Here is a 23,403-nt window from a genome sequence, read left to right on the forward strand (position 1 = left end):
TCCATGCTATTTTCGGTAAAAGTTACAAATGACAGAGGGCCTCATCCAGGGCCCATTGTGGGAGTCCTTCCACATATTTCAATTGGCGTGGATCAGGTGGAAATTGAGAAATAAATCATTTATTTGGGATAACTATGTCAGGCCTTAACATTAAAAATTGCAAGCACCGGTGAAAAGGGAACAAGGGAAATTACATAATCTGAAGTTCTATTCCTTTGTATATGGACGGGACCAACTGAGTACAAGTATTATGGTTTGACTTGCACAGGAGCTGAGTGCCCACAACCCCAGAGACTTTTAGGGTTCCAGACTTCAAGACAATGGTATGATGGGACTGTCGACGATGGATGTGGCCCACCAGGGTTTGCCTGTAGCAAAAATCCCCACTGGCTGGTGGATCTTGCCCACATGCTCAGGGTCTAACTGACCCACCATATTTGTAGTTGGGAGGGAATTTTCCCCTAGGTCAGAATGGCAGAGACCCGGGGGAGGGGGTTGCCTTCCTCTGCAGCATGGGGCATGGGTCACTTGCACGTTTAAAGTAGTGTAAATGGTGGATCCTCTGTAACTTGGAGTCTTTAAATCATGATTTGAGGACTTCAGTAGCTCATCCAGAGGTTATGGGTCTATTATAGTAGTGGGTGGGTGAGGTTCTGTGGCCTGCAATGTGCAGGAGGTCAGACTAGATGATCATGATGGTCCCTTCTGACCTTAAAGTCTATGAGACATCCTGCATTAAACTGACTAGAGTCTGATGTGCCCTAGGAACATTAGCAAAGAAAATGTCAGTAATTTTGGTAAAATGATTTTAATCTGCTACAATATAGTCCCAGCACTATGTTTCTGCTGAGAGAGTCCAGCAAAGAAAGCTTCATCTCTCTACTTCTTTCCATATGGTTCCCACAAAATAGCAACAAAAAAATTGAGACCTAAATTTGGAATTTTGTTTAGCAGCTCTGTTTTTAGGCTACCCCAATTAGCCATCCCCTTGTCTTATTCACTTAAACATTTAAAGAAGATTTCTACCTTGTCCCTACATCAAATCTACCAATTTTAGGTCCAATATGACTGGGAGGGGGGAGAGGATGGCTTATAATGAAAATTCAGATGCACTCTGAGATGGAGAGACTACCGACACCCCAAAATAATAATAGTAATCCCCAGCAAGTATGCTATTGCACTAATGGAGGCAGCATTACATTTTGTATGTAGAATTGCCAAGTTATTTCTGCTCAAGAACAATTCTTACAAAATTTAGAATGAAATAGGGGCAAAATACTGCCAGAGACTTAACGAATGAGTTGTAGACAAAGGGATCAACCAGCCGGAGAGAAATAAGAATAAGACATTAATAAGCCATGTGGAATGACACATAAAGTGCTCGTTTCAAAGGCTGTCTCACTATTGAAACTTGTAGCTTGAATCAGGTGCAAGCAAAGGGCTTCATCTCAAGAATGTACTGCTGTCTGTCAAAGTTTTTTTTATAAAAAATGACATGTTTTCTTTTGGCAGATGGGAACAAGGCTTGGAGAACAAATTTTCAGAGGCAGACAAATTGGTTGCTTGGAAATATGTGTGTACACACACACACACACACACACACACACACACACACACACACACAGATAAAGAACCTGTTGAGTATCTGCATGTGCTAGTAGAAAGCAAAAGACCACTGTACAGCCAGCACCTTTCCTCAAATACATTCACTCCAATCTATCATTCAGCCTCCAGGGACAATATAGAACTCTAGCCTACATCTACTGAGTATGAGCCAAACAACAATTCTCACCTAAGATTTATTTTAGATACCTTTGAAATTGCTTTGTCTCCACCTTATAAAATTTCCTTGGTGGCAGTTTTTCCAGCCATGGGATTTTACCAAAATGGAGGCCTTCACCTCTTTCCTCCTGGCTGCCAAAAATTCACTTGCCAGCAAGTGAAAATGATAATTACCCTGTAGCCTCCAATTGATCAACATCTTAATGCTCTTTACAAAGATGGGCAAATATAATTATCCCTTGTGTCACAGATGGGAAAACTGAAGTGCAGAGCTGTTAAGTGATTTGCCCAAGGTCCCAGATCACCTCACCTCTATGTCAATGCCCTATTGACTGGACAATGCTTAGACCCCTAGATATTCCTGGTCTGGGGGATGAAGAAAATGCTAGACTCCAGCCCCATCTGTGCAGCCAGTTTGGGATTCTAGCCCTGTCAACTCTCCTCCACCCTCAGCGCTCCATCTCTTCCCCACACATTGAGCAACAGTAGGTATGGGACTAGCTAACTATGCATGTAGGGCAGTTACTGACACACTGGAAAGTAAATGTAAGTGCGCCACAAAAACACATTTTCCATCTATTGCTGAAAATCTACCAGAAATCAAAAGCTGGCAATATGGTTTGACAAGGGACATTTTTCACACAGCGCTAGCAGAATGTCGTCGCACAGATCGTGCCCCATTACCTTCACAACTGAAACGGTCAATCTGGGACGAAAAGCAACAAAACAGTCACTTGATCCCTTTTGTGCCATGCATCAGTTCAGGTCTAGGTCCTGTTATAATTCCAAAAGAAGAACTATGAAGCAACAGGACACAAAGCATATTTCCCTGAACTTGTACAAGGTTCCCTGATAGCTGCTGCATGATACATTTTAAGACACTAGAGTGGTTAACAGCAATTTACAGAAATACAGAGTTGAAGATCTCCTGATAAAGGGGTGCTCTGTAGATAAGATGTCTGTCTATATACATAAATAGATAAGCTGCCAGGAGACAGTGCTTAAGAATACGGAACATAGTTCCTGGGTTTTGTAGGACCAAATTCTTCTTGTGCACTGGAAATGTCATCAGCTTTATGTGGAGTTTTAAACACCTTCCTTCATTGTCACGTTAAAGTATTGGACACAACAATTCTTTATCCTATCTCGTTTTATCTTTTAGGCATCCCTTTGGAATTTTACTTGAGGCGACCTTCTTCCATTTTCCTTTGCATAAAGAAAGACCATTAATTATAAATATTTTTGAAAAGTCAGAGAAAATGAAAGACAAGTGTTAGAAAATATTTGTATAAGGAGGTTAATATGCCCAAGCCCTCAAATCCCTAATCATGAGTTTGATATAATATTTGCCCTAATGGAAAATAACTGGCGGAATTCCAAAGCAAACCTCTAAGACCGGAGCAATGAAACAGGAAAAATGCTAGCTTGGTATTTAAAGAGAGAGGAGACAAAGAGAGAACTGCCACCTGGGATAATAAGGAATTAACCACAAACCCTTTTTTTCTATTAAGCACAAAAAACTCTATTAAAATAACCTAACCCTCTTAAATATTTAAAGAGTTGTATCATGTTTTAGCTAAGCCACTTCCATATGTATCATTTGGAATCACACTGCTAAAGTCCCATGTAGTCAGCCTTCCAAAATATACCCTGTAATGTAAGAATGTCCCAGCTGGGCTGAGAGTCACGAAACTTGTCCACTCACAAGCCCTGCAGTAACCATGTACATACATTGTTTTACCTGAGTAAGTGCAAAGTCCTTCCTCATGCTGCCAAAGTGTGTTGGAAAAGGAAGCGGACACTAGCATGGTCCTGCCCACAGATAAGCATGGAAGGCTTATCCGAATACTTGATGGCCTCAAAGAGGCAAGGTCTGCTTTGGCAAGAGCATTTCGAGCACCCAGGCACATATTTCTGCTGCAGTTGGCAGCAAGTGCTAGCAGATGCTCACCTATCTGTGCTACATACTTGTAATGTGTCTTTCACTACAGTCTCCAGGTGCCAGGCCTTTTGTAGCCCAGCGGGAAAGTGTGTCACACCTCAGCCCCCCTGAGCCATCCTCCCACACAGCCAGATGTGCTCACCTCCACTCCAGTGGAGCACACAAATGCAAAGGACCTACCTGCCCCCAATTACACTTTGGAACTGAAAGCATCACCACGATGGCGTCGGATTGCTCTGACTTGCCAGATGGTAGGAGGAATGTAAAGGAAAAACTGGCATGCTGAATAGCTGAAGGGTTTGATCCTACACTCACTAAGGTCAGTGGCAAAACTCCCATGACTCTGCTGGTGCGGGATCAGGTCTAAGAGTGTTGGAGTCCCTCCTTTGCAAAACAACCTGAAAAATTAAAGGAAAGTCTTGGCAATTCTTCAGGGGCTGATTTTCAGAGGGGCTGAGTGCCAACAACTGCATTTGAAGTCAGTGGTAGATGTAGGTGATCCCCACTTCTGTAAATTAGGCCTACCGAATCTGAAAAACCACCAAGGGGTGTGTGTAGCATGATCTAAGGCCCCCGTGGCAAGCTGTTGGTAAGACTGAATGTAAAAATAGGGTTTTGATGAGAACTAATTGTTAACAAACCATTTTCCCCATATATACAAAGTGCTTTTCCTTCTGTGATGATGTGTAGCTCAACTTTGTTTCTATAAAGCCCTGTGGAAATCCTGCACATAGTTAGCCCATAGAGTCTTACATTAGCCCTAAGAATCCATTTATTTTGTAATTTTCTCTCACCTTGTGCCTGCAGTTCAAGCCAATAGGAGGGCAAGAAAGAGTCTAACCGTACTACATAGCATTATAGGGGGATTATCGAGACACACTGAGTACTGTATACACAGGAAATAGGAGTTATTTGGTGACAATGTACAGTAATTTATTATTTTTCCCCTCTAAAAAAGTAAAATACCTAATTTTCATTTTATGGATGGCCTGTAGGTTTGCAGGAGCTGATTATGATGATACACCCCAAATGACTTTCATAAGCCAAGAAATTAAGAACAATCTGCCCTCAAATCATCTTGTGAGCCTAGGTATTGCAAGCAATATATATATATACACACACACACACACATATATATAGTGTGCAATACCTAGGCTCACAAGATTGTTTTGTAAAACAAGCTAATTTTTGTAAAGCATTTTTTTAGAAACATACTAGGGCTATCACATGATTAAAAAAGTTAATTGTGACTAATCGTGTGATTAATCACACTGTTAAACCATAATAGAATATAATTTATTTAAATATTTTTGGATGTTTTCTACATTTTCAAATATATTGATTTCAATTACAACACAGAATACAAAGTGTACAGTGCTCACTTTATATTTATTTTTTATTACAAATATCTGCACTGTAAAAACAAAAAAAAATGTATTTTTCAATTCACCTCATACAAGTACTGTAGTGCAATATCTTTATCATGAAAGTTGACCTTAGAAATGTAGAATTATGTACAAAAAAACCTGCATTCAAAAATAAAACAATGTAAAACTTTAGACCCTACAAGTCAACTCAGTCCTACTTCTTGTTCAGCCAATCACTCAGACAAACAAGTTTGTTTACATTTGCAGGAGATAATGCTGCCCATTTCTTGTTTACAATGTCACCTGAAAGTGAGAACATGCGTTTGCATGGCACTGTGGTAGCCGGCGTCGCCAGATATTTACATGCCAGATGCATTAAAGATTTTTATATCCCTTGATGCTTCAACCATCATTCCAGAGGACAGGCGTCCATGCTGATGACAGGTTCTGCTCAATAACGATCTAAAGCAGTGCGGACCAACGCATTTTCATTTTCATCATCTGAGTCAGATGCCACCCGCAGAAGGTTGATTTTCTTTTTTGGTGGTTCGGGTTCTGTAGTTTCCGCATCGGAGTGTTGCTCTTTTAAGACTTCTGAAAGCATCCTCCACACCTCGTTCCTCTCAGTTTTTGGAAGGCACTTCAGATTCTTAAATCTTGGGTCAAGTTCTGTAGCTATCTTTAGAAATCTCACATTGGTACCTTCTTTGCATTTTGTCAAATTTGCAGTGAAAGTGTTCTTAAAACAAACAACATGTGCTGGGTCATCATCAGAGACAGCTATAACATGAAATATATGCAGAATACAGGTAAAACAGAACAGGAGACGTACAATTCTCCCACATGGAGTTCAGTCACAAATTTAATTAACACATTTTTTTAAAACGAATGTCATCACCATAGAAGCATGTCCTCTTGAATGATGTCGAAATCATGAAGAGGCATATTAATCTTTAGCACATCTGTCATGTAAATAGAGAATCACAGAATCATATGTCGCAAATATTTTACAACATCGGCTACCACAGTGCCATGCGAATGCCTCTTCTCACTTTCAAGTGACATTGTAATTAAGAAGCAGGCAGCAGTATGACCTGTAAATGTAAACAAACTTGTTTCTCTTAGCGATTGGCTGAACAAGAAATAGGACTGAGTGGACTTGTAGGCTCTAAAGTTTTACATTGTTTTGTTTTTGAGTGCAGTTATATAACAAAAAAACTACATTTGTAAGTTGCACTTTCATAATCAAGAGATTGCCCTACAGTACTTGTATGAGGTGAATTGAAAAATACTATTTCTTTTATCATTTTTACAGTGCAAATATTTGCAATAAAAATTATAATATAAAGTGAACACTGTACACTTTGTATTCTATGTTGTAATTGAAATCGATATATTTGAAAATGTAGAAAACCTCCAAAAATATTTAATAAATTTCAATTGGTATTCTATTAACAGTGCGATTAATCACGATTACTTTTTAAAATTGTGATTAACCTTTTTGAGTTAATTGCGTGAGTTAACTGCGATTGACAGCCCTAAAACATACATATAAAAGAATTGTGCTGAGGTGTTTGTTAATATTGTTTAAAATAAAGCTCACTTGGTTGTGTTGCTTCTTACAATTTTGCAGTTTGTGAGACATAAAATACATGGAATGGGGTTAATTATTTAAATGTATTTTTATTATGTTTTTTTATTTTGAAGTTCTAAATTTATATACATAGATACATACAATTTTGTGCATGGTAAAATTATTAAATTCTCAATTTTTATATTGATGTTTATAAGAGCAAAAAAAAGAAAGAGAGAGTATCATACCATAATGATGCATTTACTGTAGTTGTTTCCTGGTAGGTCATAGAAGCCTTCTGTTAATTTCCTAATATATGTTTTGAAATATGGACACTTGTTTTTAAACCTGGCATTGAAATAGTAACACATCTGATCCAGCATTTGTAATCTCTACTGAATTCAATGCACTACTACTTCAGGTGCAAAGTACGGTCAGAATGTATCCCAGGCTGCCATTAATCTCAGTAGATGACGACATCTACTGTGTCAATGCATCCTTGGTGATAGTGATCCATGAATCAGCGAAACAATAAACTGCAAGGCTCTTAGAACCATAACATCTCCTTTGTTTTTTCTCATACAGGGGATGAAAGGAACAGAAACTGAGTTCAAAGCTGCTGATTGGAGAACATGAGGGGAATCAAAACACAAAAGAGGAAGGTTGTGGAATCAGGGGACACTTGATATATGCAGTATCAAGCTGAGACTCTATAGGGATTGTACTGTAATATTACTAGGAGTCATTGGGGGTAATACTACAGACAGGCTTACACATTCTGTTTAACTGAATGTATAGGCAGTTAGACCTTGGAGAAATTCTGGTTGTGAGTTGTGATGCAGTTCTTTTGAGCAAATATATTTATCATTAGCAAAAAAAAATGTCTCTCTCCCAAAGTTATCCTGACTGCTATCAAGATTCAAAGTGGCCTTCAGGATAGCAAACAAAAACACTGCTGGTGTCAAACATATTTCTGAAGTTAATGCCAACTGTGAGGATTAACTGTGGTTTTTTACTTCATGGCTGGAAAAAAAGGAAATAATAACATGTATTTGCTACCTTGCTATAAAATCCTACTGGAGACAAGACGTAGTTTTTATCATGAGGTAAACTAGGTGAGATCAAGCAGAGGACATAGTGTTGACTTCACATAGCAATCTTCAGGTAAAAGCTACAGGTGCCTTGTCTCCACTGAGATTTTACACTGAGAGAACTATCGTGCATTAGTCGTTTCACTATCTTCTTTAAGGCAGCGAAGATTTGGACAACGTCTTGGTCTCCAATGTCAGAACATCTTCCATAGGACTGTGGTAGAACCAGACACACAAGCTACAGTTGGTACAAGAGTGCTGGTAGTGTGGCTCCCCCATGGGACACAATGGATGCAGGAAGCTCCTCAGAGGATCTGGACCATCATGCAGAAGAACTTGTCTTTCAAGGATGCCCCAAGATCCATGTGATTTTTACATGGGTTAAAAGGATCAAGCCTTTTGCCCAATTTGTGTGTGACCAAACCCCATCCTTTGAGTTACATAGTATAACAGAAACTCTGCAGCCTCTTGCACACTGATACTTCCACCTCAATTAAATTGCACATTTCACTATGGCAATGCAAAATCTAAAAAGGGAATCTTAATCCACCAATTATTGACCCAGTAGCTGAACGTTGCTCCTTTTCTTTATGCCGATGAGACTTTAAATCGGTTCTATTTAGAAGGCATTCTGACCTAACTTTGTTCATTAGCACATAGGGAGACATTAGTCATTTATACAGAGTAATAAAATGTAACAATTCCTTTGATACTTTCTTATTATCAAGACCTTTAATACTCAGTTTGACAAGATAAATTATAAGAGCTCTGAAGGAGCTGTTCTAGTTTATTGAGTCAGTGCTCATTTGTGAATTAGTAATTCCCAAAATACCAATCAACATGCTAAACCAGAAAGGTGTCCATCTAGTAAGATAACATAGATATTTAATTTTAAATATGCAGTTGTATTTACACATTAGGCCAATCAATCATGCTAATAAGAGCTTATTTAAAAAAATATTCAGTGCTATATGTATAATACACTGAGCATGCCCTGTAAGCATGTGAATTATAAATCCTTATGAAAAAAAGCAACTGCAAGTGCAAGTCAGATATGGTACATTTTACACCTAAACTTCTCTGCCCTTTTCAACTTGTCTTAAACATTTTTGAAAATATGTACAAAGGGACTCTACTCCACAATGTTATCAACTAACTGCCTGCAAAATCTTCCAGCTAAAATCAAAGCTGCTCTTCGAGCTATGCCAGTGTGAAATAGGAGTGTTAAACACCACCAGCACCTTTCCCGTGATCTAAATTTAAAAATGCCTACGCAGCGTTAAACTAACTATTTATAGTTAAAAAAAAGAACAGTTCCAATGTAAGACCTTCCATGCCAAGTACCAGCCCAGATCAATTTTTAAAATGATTAAAAAAAATAAGGATATGTTTAATAAACTATTGTAAGCTATAAGCTCAGCTCTTTGAAACATGTTGTGAGCAGAGGTAAACTTATATTTGGTTCACATGCTCCTAAAACTATACTGTCCTAAAAGGGGGGGGGGGGAGCATTCTTTAGTAGGTAAGAATTCTTAGTGTTCTAACAGTTATCTTCACATTTAAATCAAATTAAATCCCTGTTCCAGTCAGGTTTATGGCTGAATTATACATCCTTATTTGATTTATTAATCACAGTTTGCATGCATATTAGAACATATTATTTTTCCCATTATTTGAAGTATCTCAAACTACTCTTAAATCTCATAGTTCTTACTGATCTTTTCTTTGTTATATTTCTGGCAGCAATTTCCCGGCATCATATTTTCAAGACCTTGCTTCCTAACTGTTATCGTACGGCTCATTTTAGCCTAGAGTTAGTACTAGTCTCACAGTGCCCTTGCACCGCAGAATCATCAAAATGATCCCCAGGGCAGCAACTATTGTTCCACTGCTTCAGATTGTGCAGCTACCTAGAGTAGTTTCCTAATCTGACTTTCTTGTACAGTTGAATGAGTAATTCCCAGTGAATAATTTGATTAATTTTGCAATATTTTTTCTGTTTGTGACTTGTCCACAAACAGATCATCCAGCTCTTGAATTTATGTAATGTCTGAAAATATTCTCAAATTTCTGATGTAAATAATTCTTGGCCTACGGACGTTTTGTGAAAAGTTAGTTGCAAACATATGCAATTCAAAATTATTGTTGTGTTGGCTAGTTATGCAAATCATCCAGTCAGGAGAGAAACAGTACCACCTGGCTTGTACAACTAGCCAATGCACTGCAGATTGAAACTTTTTTTTTTTAAATGAAAGATATAATTTGGAATAGCTGCTGAATGCAAATGTGCTTTTCTTGAGTATTTCCAGTAGTGAAGCTCAAGTGGTTAAATGTTCAGGTAGATCCAGTTTCTTCATTGAATATGGACGTCAAGGTTTGCAGAACAGTGACCGTGTAACAGTTAGAGCTGGTCAAAAAATTATTGAATGAATAAGCTGCTCAGAAAGTTGACTGAACAAAATATAGGGGAAAAAATCATATAATTAATATGATCAATAATATTTTACCAGCTCTAATTACAATTACAAACAATGATATCCAGACTCATCACTCAGTATTGCCAAATGAAACGTTTCCATGTAGACAACATACTAGCTCCAGCGACGCTAGCCCGTTTTCCTCCAACCTTCCCACCGTTGAGACCACCAGTGCAGCTTCACTAGCAACTCTGAGAGCTAGTGTACGCAAACTTCCTGCAGCTTCCAGCATTTTTACCACTATGTTTTCTAACCTTTTTCAGAGCAGAACTAGGCAACATTAGAATCAAATCAACAGCAGCTCCCACTGGTGCAGCTGAACAGTTGTAGCAACGTTAGAAAATTTGAGGGGAAAGAGTAGCATAGACAAGGTCAGAGAGTGTCAAAGCCTGGTCCCATTCAAGTTTTACCATTGATGTGAACGGGTTCGGGGTTTGGCCCAGAGGAGGGTACAAAGGCATGGAAGAGCAAAATGCCGGAGTAGAGATGTAATCACAATGGCTGACTGCCCCTGCCTCTACTCAATCTATAGAAGACCAGCCTTTAGAATCAGATGTATCAGTACATAAAGCTGCAATGCGTGTGCGTGTATCATCCTATGCAAACAATAGTATGCATGTTACACTAGCCCTGTGCTACCTGGGAAGGTGGGAAAAAAGTGTAAGTTTCCTTTTCTCACAAACACAATTACAGATGACAAAATTTAAATGCATTGAGAAATCAGTCTGTACAAAGAAGCAAAAGCACTGTAACAAGTAGCGTATGTTTCTTTTAGAAAAATGTTCTTTATCTCACAGACAGAATGAAGTGTGTGGCATTCAGATGGTAAAATTTTTACACACTTTCATGAAATACTAAAGAGGAAAAGGGGGGGAAAAGCCCATGTCACTTTTCAGCTAGTTTGGTTAGGGCTGCTTATGAGCTACCATAACATATGCACTTTCCCTATTGAAAATGTATCAACGTTGTTATTTTGGAGGTGGGATAAACTCTTATTCATGCATATCTTATGTTTTAAAGCCAAGAATGCCTGAGATTCTACGCTGGATATGCACATCAGATGCATAAGTGATTAGTGACAAGTGACACAGAAACAGAAAATGTTCTGTGTTACAATGAATAATAAACACATACAATTTATGCAGAAAGAGTCTGGAGATGGCATCATGCACTTTTTCCATCTAAAGCATGTGAATCTCTTAGAAATGGCTCCAGGTCGAAAGGGGAGTTCTTTCAGTAAGTTGACTTTAGGAGTTACCAATTATTGGTTTTGGGGTATAGTATTGATAAAACTACAAAGCAGAGCTGTGAGCTAATGAGTTATTTATAAACATTCTATCAACTATTTGGTTCTCTCAGTTTTGTTAGAAAAAATATAATAATGAATCTGCTCCTTTAGACTAGACTAAAACCAGCAGAAAATAGCAATGACAGATTGGGTCAGAATTTTTCATTTGAATTTTTTTCTGACAAAAAGGGTCTATTTTCAAAATGAAAAAAATTACTGAGAATGTTCATTTCTTTCTAAATCTTCTGGGGGGTTGGACAAGAAAACATCTTTTTTAAAATTGTATTTGTTTTTGGTTTGGTTTTTCCTTTGATAACTGAAAAAATGTGTATTAAAACTTTTTTAAAAAAATTAAAATGTGTTTTTCAAATTTTTCACAGAAAATCCTTACCATTTTCCAACCAGTGCTAATAACGAGATGACAGACTTATTACACCAGAGTTCCATGAGCAATCTCTTATGTTTTTAACCCCTTTGGAGATGGTGCTCCTGAAATACCACACTGAGCCAGCCTCTAGCAGGAATGGTTGGAGAGGCTCAGAACTCCATTTCCCGGATTGCCTAGGGCCCATGGCGGAGATAGAACTGGCTACCAACGCTACCAGGACCAATCAGAGCCAGAACTCTGAGACAAAGGGTATGGTTTTACTTTTGGTTTTGGAAGACAGAGATGTGTCACAGCCCAGGAGGACCCTTCTACCCTCCACATTCCTACCCAAGGGAAGAGTTTGAGTCATTTCGGGATTTCTGGGACATGGAACGGTGTCATCTCAGCATAGACCAGAAATCCAGGAGACTGAGGAGAGTCACAGTCAGGCTGCCAAGAGACAGTGAAACTGCACATTGGAATCCGGATTAGAAAGCCATAAGGCTGGGCCTACCATCGTGGGGTGGACACTTTGTAAGAACACCCATTTGTTTAGTTTGCTATTTTGTTTTAACCCACGGATTTCAACACTGCACCACCCATCGAAGACTGAGCCTAAACCCACTATTTGCCTGGGCAGGTGCTGGGAGGGAGCACAGGGTAGTTTGTACTGGCTACAAATGTTGAAAGGGGTAGAGTTTGTGTATTGTTGTTTTTGTCTTAATCCCCTTTCCCACTGTCCTTTATCCAGAGTTGCCCATACCTAAAAGCCCTGTTTACTGTTTTATTACCTTGAACATTTTGACAAGCTATTTTATTTCTGTGTGCTCTGACTGACACTCCGCTATATGAGATTGTGTGATCAATATTTTCCCAAGGGACAAGCCCTCTGTGTTCTCTGCACCAGGAGGGGTTTCCCTGGGTGAAGGCATCAGGCGCCTTATAGGTGAACCCAGGACCCATAACCCTGAGGAGAGAAGAGAGAAGGCTAAAGCCATGGCTCAGGGCTGAGGTTACACGTTTAAAGAACAGGCTTTTAGGCCCAGATCATCAAAGCTATTTCAGGGTCCCTTCTGTGGGCAGGTCATAGGGGAACAACCTCCCTCCCATGTTAGTGTTCTACTGAGTTTTATTGTCTGAAGGGATTTTTCTAGCACATATAATCCGCTCTCATTCCCCAAGGCTGAAGAGAAAGTTTTTCTGTGCCATACTCTTGTTATATGATGTGAGAAATAAATTGATACTTTTGCAAATTCGGAACTAATGAAGCCTACTGAATCTCCTGTAGTCTCGACAGGAAACTAGAGGTAGTCGCAGTGCTTCCAAATTTCTCTGGAAGCAAATGGCATTAAAGGAAAGAGATAGCAACTAGTGAAGCCAATCAGGATCATGGTCCCTTGGAGAAAGGCCTGAGAAGAACTGAGAAAGTAGCTCAGAATTATGCTCTATTAAATATAATCTATGGAACGAGTTTTATTTTGGCTTATTAATTTTCCATAGATAATCCATTATATTCAATGTAACACGTGTACCCTTAAAAAAAAAGCCATGATTTAAGTTCAGTAAACTTCTGCACCTACCCCATTCTCCTGATTCTAAGAAATTTTTTCACCCATTTCTTACAGCACCTAGACTGTACACAATTCAAAGAGAGGCATTTCAAGAAACCGACATATCTGAATAAAAGTTGAACTAAGAGAGAAAAATGCATATGCTGTAAAAAAAAAAAGTTTGTAAAGTGTCTAAAAGAGAGATGTATAAAACAATCAAACTCCTACTTTAAATCCTTCTCCAAGCTATATAAACTGTACCGTGACAATTACCGAGATCTGCAAGATTAATAAACAATTACCATAGTAACTGCACCATCGTATGAAGACTGTGCTTATACATTTTTAAAGGATAAATGGAAATACAAGATGATTGAAAAAGTCTCCTACTTGTTTTATTCTTAGAAGGCAAGAGAGATGGATCCATTAAAGAATCCCTTGAAGTAATTTTTTCCTCTACCAGTTCCCACAACCATACATAGTACATAATATATGTGAGTTGGCCAAACTAGTAGCGTCCATTATTTAAAGTGTGGTTCTACTGTAGAAAACATCTGTGCAAAAATTGCACCTTTTTACTCAACAGCTCTGCTTCCTGTGTGCATTCCGAGTCAGACCACTTTACTATTGTGACAATTTTTTCAACTCCTTTTTATTCCAGCAAGCATTGCAGAGCCACAGTGAGTGAGTGTCTATATCTCCTTGTGCATCCTCAACAGACCTGTTTACTAAGTTCTAATTAGTTATACTGTGCAAACCCTCTGAAGACAATTTTTGGGGGGAGAGGTGCAGAATTTGGCTGGTAGACCATTTTTATTGGCCAGAAGGTGTGAGAAAAGCCCCCCAGGATGCATTTACATGATAATCAGTTGGGGAGTTGGGGGAAGTCTCATTTGTGTTCTCGGTACATGTGAGAGCAAAAGTGGAACCCTATCATGCCATTTTAACTTGCCACAGTATTATATTCTGATATTTTAAGAATTTTTACTTCAAAAAGTACAGTAGATTCTGGTACTGCTAAAAAATGTTACAATGCACACTACAATACATTTCCCACAAGCATTGACTTGAATTTATCAATGAATTCCCTTCAGCTGTCTTCATGTCATTTTCCTTTCCACTTTCCATAAACATTAAAATGACACACTTGTAGTTACACCAATGACCTACCTTTTCAAAAGTCATTAGTGATTTTGGGTTACTTATTTCTAGGAGCCCAATCTGAGACACCTTAAAAGGGCCTGATTATCTGAAAGTGCAGAGCACTTGCCATCTAAAAATCAGGTTCCTTTAAGGTGGATCAACATGGGCACCAAAAGCATTAGTCATTTCTGCAAATCTGATTGTAAAGCAAATGTTAATTTCCAGCATGCTTGAGTATTCACACTTACCCTGATGAATGAGATGGGAAGTTGATTTAATCCAGGAGAGCGCAAAACCCTTTGGGCCCTGACACTGAGGTACTTAAGTGAGACAAAGGTCTGGCTGCCTTTTTACAGCTAGGATGACACATGCCTATGCAGTTAGCGTTTGTCAACAGCTGTAGTGATGGCAAAAATTAGTAAAAAATCAATGCAGTTCATACATTCATAGATTGTAAATGCAGCAGGGACTAGTGTAACTATCTAGGCTGACTTCCTGCATCAGACTTCCCTGAATTAATTTCTGTTTGAAGTAAAGTGTATCTTTTAGAAAAACATCCAATCTTGATTTGAGAATTGACCACAACACTTGGTAAGTTGTTTCAGTGGTTAATTATCCTCACTGCTAAAAGTTTGCACCTTATTTTGAGTCATAATTTGTCTAGCTCCTGCTTACCACAATATCTTGCTATACCTTTGTCTGCTAAATTGAAGAACCCCCTATTATCAAATTTTTGTTCCCTATGTAGATACTTACAGAGTTTGAGCAAGTCTCCCCTTAATCATCTCTTTGTTAAAGTAAATAGATTGACCTTATAAGGCAGGTTTTCTAATCCTTTAATCATTCTTGTGGTTCTTCTCTGAACCCTCCCCAATTTTCAACATCCTTCTTGAATTGTGGACACCAGAACTGGACACACTATTCCAGTCACTGTTGCAATGCATTTGGTGGGGTCTACATGCTGAATTCAATTTGAATTTGCCAGCTTCTTACACTGACCTCCAACAACCTTGTCAGACAAAAATAGGGTTTTTTTAGTTGTTCCCACTAAAGTGTAAAGGGAACATAATCTTGGAGCAATATTTCTGTCCTGCACACCAAACTTCTCTAGCCCATTCATGTGGTACATACCAAACATGCCATTGCTTGTTCTCAAAAGACATCATCTATTAAGTGTAATGTACAGAGATACACGCCAAACTCATCAAACAAGAGATGGGAAAACTGTGCATTTCCTCCACCCCCCAATCACCATCAGCTCACATATTTTACTCTCATGGTTGAAGATCTTGATTGAAAGATACAGCCTTCATTTTAGATCGGAACTGCATTTACCGCATCTTGCAATTGTTCCTTATTTTAAAAAAAATCAAAATTCAAAGCAACATTATTATATATCAACCTGTTGATAATTTTGACAAGAAAATTACTCAAAAAAGGCACTAAGTTAAAAAAAATAAAGTAATATCTAACATTTGGGGCAATATTCTAAAACATTAGGTGAACCCTCTAACTTTAAGTTTGAGCCACTCACTTTTAATAATTTTCATGATCTGAAATAATATTCCCTCTTACACGGAAGCATTCCTTAAAGCACTCTAATACTTAGGAAAGCCATTAAATTCTTGTAGATTGAAGGTAGAAAAATAAATTGTTTGTATTTTAGACCTTGAATGATCTTTCTATACCGACTTTAGAGAAAAAAACTATGAAGAATTCTGCAATTTTAATCTCCTCAGTAGATTCCTATTACTAAACAAGCAGAACGCCACAGTACAAATGTAGATGTTACATGTCATCTTGATCTGCTGCTTTTTTCTTTCATTAAAGCTTTAATGCAGCAATTACGGCTACGTTGCCCTATAAAAAAAAGGAAGAGGCAGTTTACTTTAAAAAGTGAAATTGCATAGCCTACTATTTAATTATACACAAATGTAAATGGCCTATTTTTCCATAACTGGTTATTACAGCACTGTTTTACTTTCTGAGTTTTCACAATCTCTAAAACCTACAACGCTTCCTGCTATATAATTGTTTTGCTACATTATTGTTTTCATCTTATTTTTTCTTTTAATGTGAGTTCAGCGGGATAAATCTTGGTTTTAAGCCAGCCAGTACTTCATCTACTTAAGCTTTTATAGATGAAGATTGCTGTAATTATCAGAATACCCGCTTATTTCTGAAGTATTATCTTGGCAACCTGCTGGCATTTACAACCAATTAACAAGCTTTGCCCATTAGTTGCATAAGGGGTATCACAGAGTAAACCCATTGTGTGCTAATTTTCTATTTTAGATAATCAGTTTGGCCATCCAAAATGGAAAAGGGAAGAAAAGAAAGGTTGACACTCAGTGGCAGACATGTAGAAATTATTACGTGCCTCCTAGAGACAAAGGTATCCAGCAACTTCATGATTGCTTCACTGTCGTCACCACTGGGCCTTAAGTATTTATTCCCTTTGTCTCTTTGGGAAGATAAAATATAAAGTACAGCTTCAGCAAAGTAATCATGTCTTCTTTTTATTTTTTAAACAGACCGGCTTCTCCTCTTGTGCCTGTAATTTCACCAAATTGTACAAGTGTTACACATGATTAAAAAAAAAAGAACACTGCCCGCTAGTAGAAAAAGTAGCTTTCAATGACCTCCTTTTGTAATTAAAGGGAATTAATGGGCTGGGCTCCCTCAAAATGTAGCCCCTCCAAGTTATCCCACACATGCTGCGTTTGGTTAAAGGAATATGTTTTGTGGAGTTTTACTCTTCACGTCAGTATTTTTAACCAGTCTCTGATATTCATATATAGGTATTCTGATTCTATTCTATTCTATTCAGTCTCTTAGGCCATGCCCATCACCATGATATCTGATCACCTTCCAGAAGTGTCTTCAGCCATACAACTAGCATCTTTCACGTGTGGTTCTTTCCTTTCTCCGATCCTCATCCCAGCGTGAGGAATATTGTTACAAAGCCTGTATTGTATTTTATTTATTTATAGTATTTTATCTCGAGGCGGTTAGGAGTTTTCCATCGGCATTATTTTCCAATGGTAAATTTACTTTTTGCAAAATAAAAATTTTCAGTGGGAAAATTTCAACTTCCTGTTGGAAAATCATTCCCGGCTCCACCACTCCTCAGCAGCTGCTGGTGTTCTCAGGGGTCTATGACTCTTGGCAGCCCATAAATCCTGATGCCCAGGCTTCTTGGCTCTCAGCAGCCCAGAAACCCTGACTCCCAGGCTACCTTAGCTGCCTGGCTCCCTGCCTGGTGGCTACTGGGGCTCCAGGCAGCTTGGGGAGCCTTGTAGATGTTTCGAAAAGACTGGTATGAAAATGTCATGACAACTTTTTCAGAATTCCCATTTGATGGGAAAGACCAGATGCATAGTGAGGCAGAAGGCTCCACAGAAGATAGCAGCACGCCTCAGGGAACACCAGGTGAGAAGGTTCTGTATCGTATTCTGTGGAATGATATTCTTTGTTCCAGAGATGATTCCCCAGGGAGACGGGTGGATGCTAGGACAGCCTGGAGAGAGGAGGGGTTTATAGTTTGCTAGAGGGACTCATGGGGGCTGCATGCACTGGAGCTACAGGTGATGGCTTATGACAGGTGGATTCCAGGGATACTGCAGACATTCGGAATTAGTCCCCGGGGTTATTGAAGCTGCTAGAGCTTTTTCTAGGTTTTGCCAACTATTGATTCCATAGGCAGGCTCCAACCTGCCCCCTACATGCACTGGTCTGGGTCCTAGGAACTGCTGCTCTAAAATAACCCTTTTTAGTTAACTAAATTTCCATTCCCTTTTATTGGGGGCAGAGGAAGAAAGTTGCAATATTTTCGTCTCAGTCCACAATTAAGGAGGAAATATCTCACGGTGCTATTACATGAAATGTTTCTGTTCCTTCATTTTTTGCCTCAGAATAGTCTCTTGTGCCAGATTTTCTTGCATTGCCTACAAGACTATTCTTTTCGCAGAGCAGGGCAAGGGATTGTGACAAGGCATGTGCTATTTCCTTACTGCAAAAAATACTCGGAGCCTACACATTTAACTTTATCAATTTCACATCCATTCTTTCCCACTCTCCCTCCTCAAACATGTCGTTGGTGACACAGCCCTCTGCACCACCCCAACTGATCACTCAGTACCCATTCACCCCAGTGACGGAATCCCTTCTTTAATCTCCCTCCACCTCATCATCCACCTTGCCCCCAAATAAGAGGGCATCACACAGCCATTCCACTCCCCTTCTCAATCACAACCTTCCACAGCTCCATCAGTGTGGCCAAGTGGACAGAGCACCAGACAGGGAGTCAAGAGCCTTGTGACCTATTCTCTCCTCCAACAAGCTGCTGTGTGACCCTGGGTGAGTGACCTTGCCTCTCTTCCCACCTTTTTCTAGTTAGACTGTAAACTCTCTGTGCCACAGATTGTCTCTCATGTGTGCGTGTGTAGTGCTGAACAAAATGAGCACCTCTATATAAATAACAACAAAATGATTATGCCAGAGATAGCAGGGTTTGCAAACTTAACATGTAAATAGAATTAGATGTTAGACCTGGCTACACACTCCTCTGTTTTGTAATCTGGATAGAACCTAATCAATTTAAAGACTTCAGTGTGATCCTTGAAGCCTGGTTAGATTCCATCTACACTGCAGATTGGAATGGTTGAATGGTTCCAGCTGTAAAATGATAGGAAATGTATTTTATACACTGTAGCAAACTGTACAATGACGTGTTTTATTTTCCTCCTGTGGTTTAGATTCATATTTTCCCTTAGCATAAGTTAAACAAAATTAAGACTATGATTATTCTTAGAGAATGCAGCGATTAAAGGAAAAGACAGAAAATGTTGAACTCCTCAAAGTCATAAAGAATTATCAACTGTGCAATTAGTAAAGACAGAGCATGCACACTGAAGTCTATTAAGTCATAAATGAAGGAGAAAAATGTTGTGCTTGGCAATTTGATGTGTATATTTGGTTTAATTATTTTAAATTAATTGCTATTGGCTACAATCATTAGAAAATTAAAGATTTAAGGTACGGCAATAAACACGCTCCTATAAAACAAATCTGGTTATACGGCCAAACCGTTTGTTTAATTATTTAGATTGAATACTAAAAAGGAAGAAGTAATAAGGGTTGCCTAGCAGAACAGTTCAGGAGTGCGAAGACTGATCCAGCCACAATGTGGCTCCCTTGATTCAGAATCAGTGCTTGACTACTTTGAAGAATGTTAATTCTCTTCAAGGAACATTAGTCAATCAGAACAATTCTCAGTCCCACCAGGAAAATACTAGCAGGCTTAGAGGGCGCAAACTTTCCTTCAATAAACCAGTACAGTGCTGGGTACCTTAACTCCTACCTTAACTGCAAGGCATCGCTTCTCCTTCTTCCCTCATTTCAAACTACACAAGTGGATCCCTTAGCTATGGCATGACTATTTATAGTATGTAGTCAAGAACAAAGCAAAACATTTCCAGTGAAGCCCCCTCAATATAAGGCTGTTGGTTCCTTCCTTCATTATGGCTAGGAGAAAATTATTGTTGAAATGAAGAACCACATGATAAGATTCCTCAGTGCCTCACCCCTCCTGCACAGCACTTGTGCCCTTGGGAGACAGTGTTTTATGAGAGAGAGAACATTTTTTGTGAGAGTCCCTTATAAAGTATTGGCAGCTCATCAGTGCATCTGTTCACCTAAGTGCTGGCCAGAGAGTTCTGTAAGTACCTGTGCACACAATGGATGAAGCAGCTGGGAAAACCTGCCCTCGCTCCTATTGCTATTTTAGATATCTTCAGGCCCTTAATTACTCTTCCTTCCTTAGTTTGGCTGACTTCCGGAATGGGGCTGCTTACTGCAGAAGATTAACATCATGCTGCATTAGGACACATCTCTGAGCATGGACAGTGTGATGCTTCCCAATGTCATTACCAAAAACCTGATTAGTGGTAACTGGAGTCGGGGAACAAAGAGGCTTTAATCTTGGGGGAAAAACAGTGCAGGAGGGCCCATTACACATTCTACAGCTACTAGAGAGGAGACACTTTCCTCCAGGACTCTAAGCCCCATGACTATTAATTATTATTAAGTATTCACATAGCACCATAATTTTGTATGCCACTTTGCAGAGGATAAAAGACATGCACCGAAAAAAAAAAAAAAAGCTTTCGACCTGCATTGGACCAACAAAGAAATGGAAGCTATCAGGGAGAAGGAAGGATCAAGGCTTAAAACATTTGTATAATGCAAATGATGCTGAAGCCCTGATAATATTGAAAATTGAGCATTAGGTAGGGCTAGAGCAGAAGAAGGCTAGTGGGACACATTTTTGAAAGACCAGGCCTTCAATTTGCTGTGACAGTGTATTAGCCACACAACTGCCATGCACAATCAGAATGTTCATTTGTGCAAGTCCCCCTTCAACTTTCATTGAGTACAAGTGAAATAGCAGAGTAATGGATATTCCTTTAAATAAAAAAACTGTTTAAAAGAATCTGTTGCTGTTGGGACAATACCAATACTGCACTTTTCCATACTAGACAGACCTGAGACAGGACATCCTAATGCACCAGAGGGACAGAAATGGAAGGCATTGCTATATCTTTCCTTTGCTCAACTGCTTAGTTTCATTTACATTCTTGACAGTACAAGTAAGGACCCTTGATTTTCTCACCTAAAATACACCCCATCAGGGTATCTTCTGCCTTTGAATTCGCTTTGGATATTGGCAATCCTGGCAGACGCCTGATGGCACAGAAGCAGACGGAGAAAAGTGGGGAAATGAAAAGAACTAACACAAACCAACAAGTTTCAAGTAAACAGAGAGTGTCACTCTCGCAACCTGTCAGAATCTACCAAAAAATTGAGGAACGTGTTAAAGCATCCCACAAAAACCATCAGCTTGCCTGGCTGGATCTTTTTTCAGCAGATCCCATTTGCTGGTGATTAGGCAGGTCTCATGGATCCCGGCATACATCACTAAGTATTGCTGGTCAATATTTGTAGGTAAATTAACAATTTCAAATTCTCTGGTAGTGCCCAATCCTGAAAATACTTAATCACACGATTAACTTTCCTCAGGTGCTTATGTATTTATAAGTTTGGGCCTGTAGACATTCACTCTTGGCAAACTAGCTGGTTCCTCCAGAAATTGGCTGATTTCCTAAAGGACTGGGGGCTAGCTAACAGCTGCGATGACATGAAGTGAAGAAGGCTTCTTGCTATCCTTTATGGAAAAACCCCTATAGAAATATGAATGAAACCAATAGGTTTCAGTAGACCTTACTCTAAAACACTATATAATTCTACAGAGAATGAGAATGATACCCCTTTTGTAGAATTTTTAAACCAATTGACTGTTTAATATAGAACTACATCCCTGCTATAGGATTCCATGGGCTGGCATTATAACTCGAGAAAAAAGTTCTCATTCTCTAGTCTGCTCCAGCGGAGCTTTCCCTAAGGAAATGGAAGGGACGTCCAGCTGAGGAGTTGGCATGAGACTCAATGGACCTTGCCTTTCTCCTGCTGGAATGGTCTCCTCTTACCTACCCTGCACTGCTAACATGACCTGCCTTTATGTACTGCCCGTTCCTGTACTCCTTCTCAAATGGCAGGGGAGGAGGATGGCAGGGGAACTGGCAGGCGAGGAAGAGCACAGTGACAGGGAATGCTTGGATAGGGGAGCTCCTAGCAAGGTCGTTAGGTTTGGGACTGAGGGTCGTTGGGCAGGATGAGGGACACTTCTTCATTTTGCAATAAGGTATTGTTGGGATTAGCGGATGGGCTAGGCTGGTGGGAGTATAATCATCCCACATGCTCAAAAGTTAAAGACTGTAGGTTGGTCTTCTAGTTCGACCTTTTCTTTTTTTATTCACAAACACAGGTAAAGTGAAGAATATAATGAAAAACATATTTTTGGTGGTTCTTTTAAAAATAATCTTAACAATGATTAATGGCCTTGAACCATCACAGCAAATAACGGTTTGCCCAGGCACGAACAATAAATACCTTTATATACAAAACTCTAAAAGATTACAGTGATACAAACAATTAAACATAATCTTCCATAGATATTTGTACAGCTCTCCCATACTATGGAAGTAGCATGAGTGGTGAACAGAGGGCAATATATGGCTTATATATATGGCAAATCAGTTAAATTAATTCACCACAGATAGCCTATAATTTTACTATAGACCTTGTATAGTACTTATGTACAAGGACCAGGTTAAGCATTCTGCATTAGATACATAAATACTTATCTCAACATGGGAGTTGTGAGACTCAATTAATGTTTGTAAAGTCCTTTCAGATCCACAGAAGAAAGGTGCTATAGAAGCACAAAGTACAGTTATTTCACTGCATACAAAAGAGGAGGTGAAAAGAAATGTCTCTTCCTTACACATGAAACTATTGACCACAACATCTGAATTAAAATAAAAACAAAATGTTAAGACAGAAAAGAATTCTGACCATGAACCTACTTCAGTCTTCCTCTGTGTCTTTTTCCTCTGATTTCTGGTTGAGTGAAATAATAAACTATTGCATTGCTGTAAACTCTTTGTAAGTAGATTTGACTAAGACAACTGAGTTCAGTGCCAGCAGCTACTCCAATCATTCTTTTAAATGGAAATTTACCGTCTGCTGCTTCACATGGAAACTATACAGAACTATTTTTCACAGCTTGTTCACTGAACAGATTATCAGAGGGGGAAAAAAATAAAAAGGCTTCATTTTCTACAGATCCCAAAATTTCAGTGAAGAAAATCTTGGCAATTTTCTTTTGAAGCGAGACAGATTTTACTTTCACATTGATATAGG

General features: G+C 39.0%; 1 long non-coding RNA gene across 1 annotated transcript in view; it reads right to left on the reverse strand.

The window, feature by feature from the left end:
• LOC128845075 (uncharacterized) overlaps window positions 1-23,081 on the reverse strand; it is a 77,498-nt gene extending 54,417 nt beyond the window's left edge. Inside the window, exons 1-2 of the long non-coding RNA XR_008446612.1 lie at window positions 23,056-23,081; window positions 21,254-21,324 (exon numbers count right to left, since the gene is read on the reverse strand). This is a non-coding gene — a long non-coding RNA (uncharacterized LOC128845075). The remainder of the gene's footprint in view (window positions 1-21,253; window positions 21,325-23,055) is intronic.
• Between the last annotated feature and the right edge of the window lie 322 nt (window positions 23,082-23,403).

This window comes from Malaclemys terrapin, chromosome 11, assembly GCF_027887155.1.
Source record: "Malaclemys terrapin pileata isolate rMalTer1 chromosome 11, rMalTer1.hap1, whole genome shotgun sequence".
Lineage (NCBI taxonomy): Eukaryota > Metazoa > Chordata > Testudines > Emydidae > Malaclemys > Malaclemys terrapin.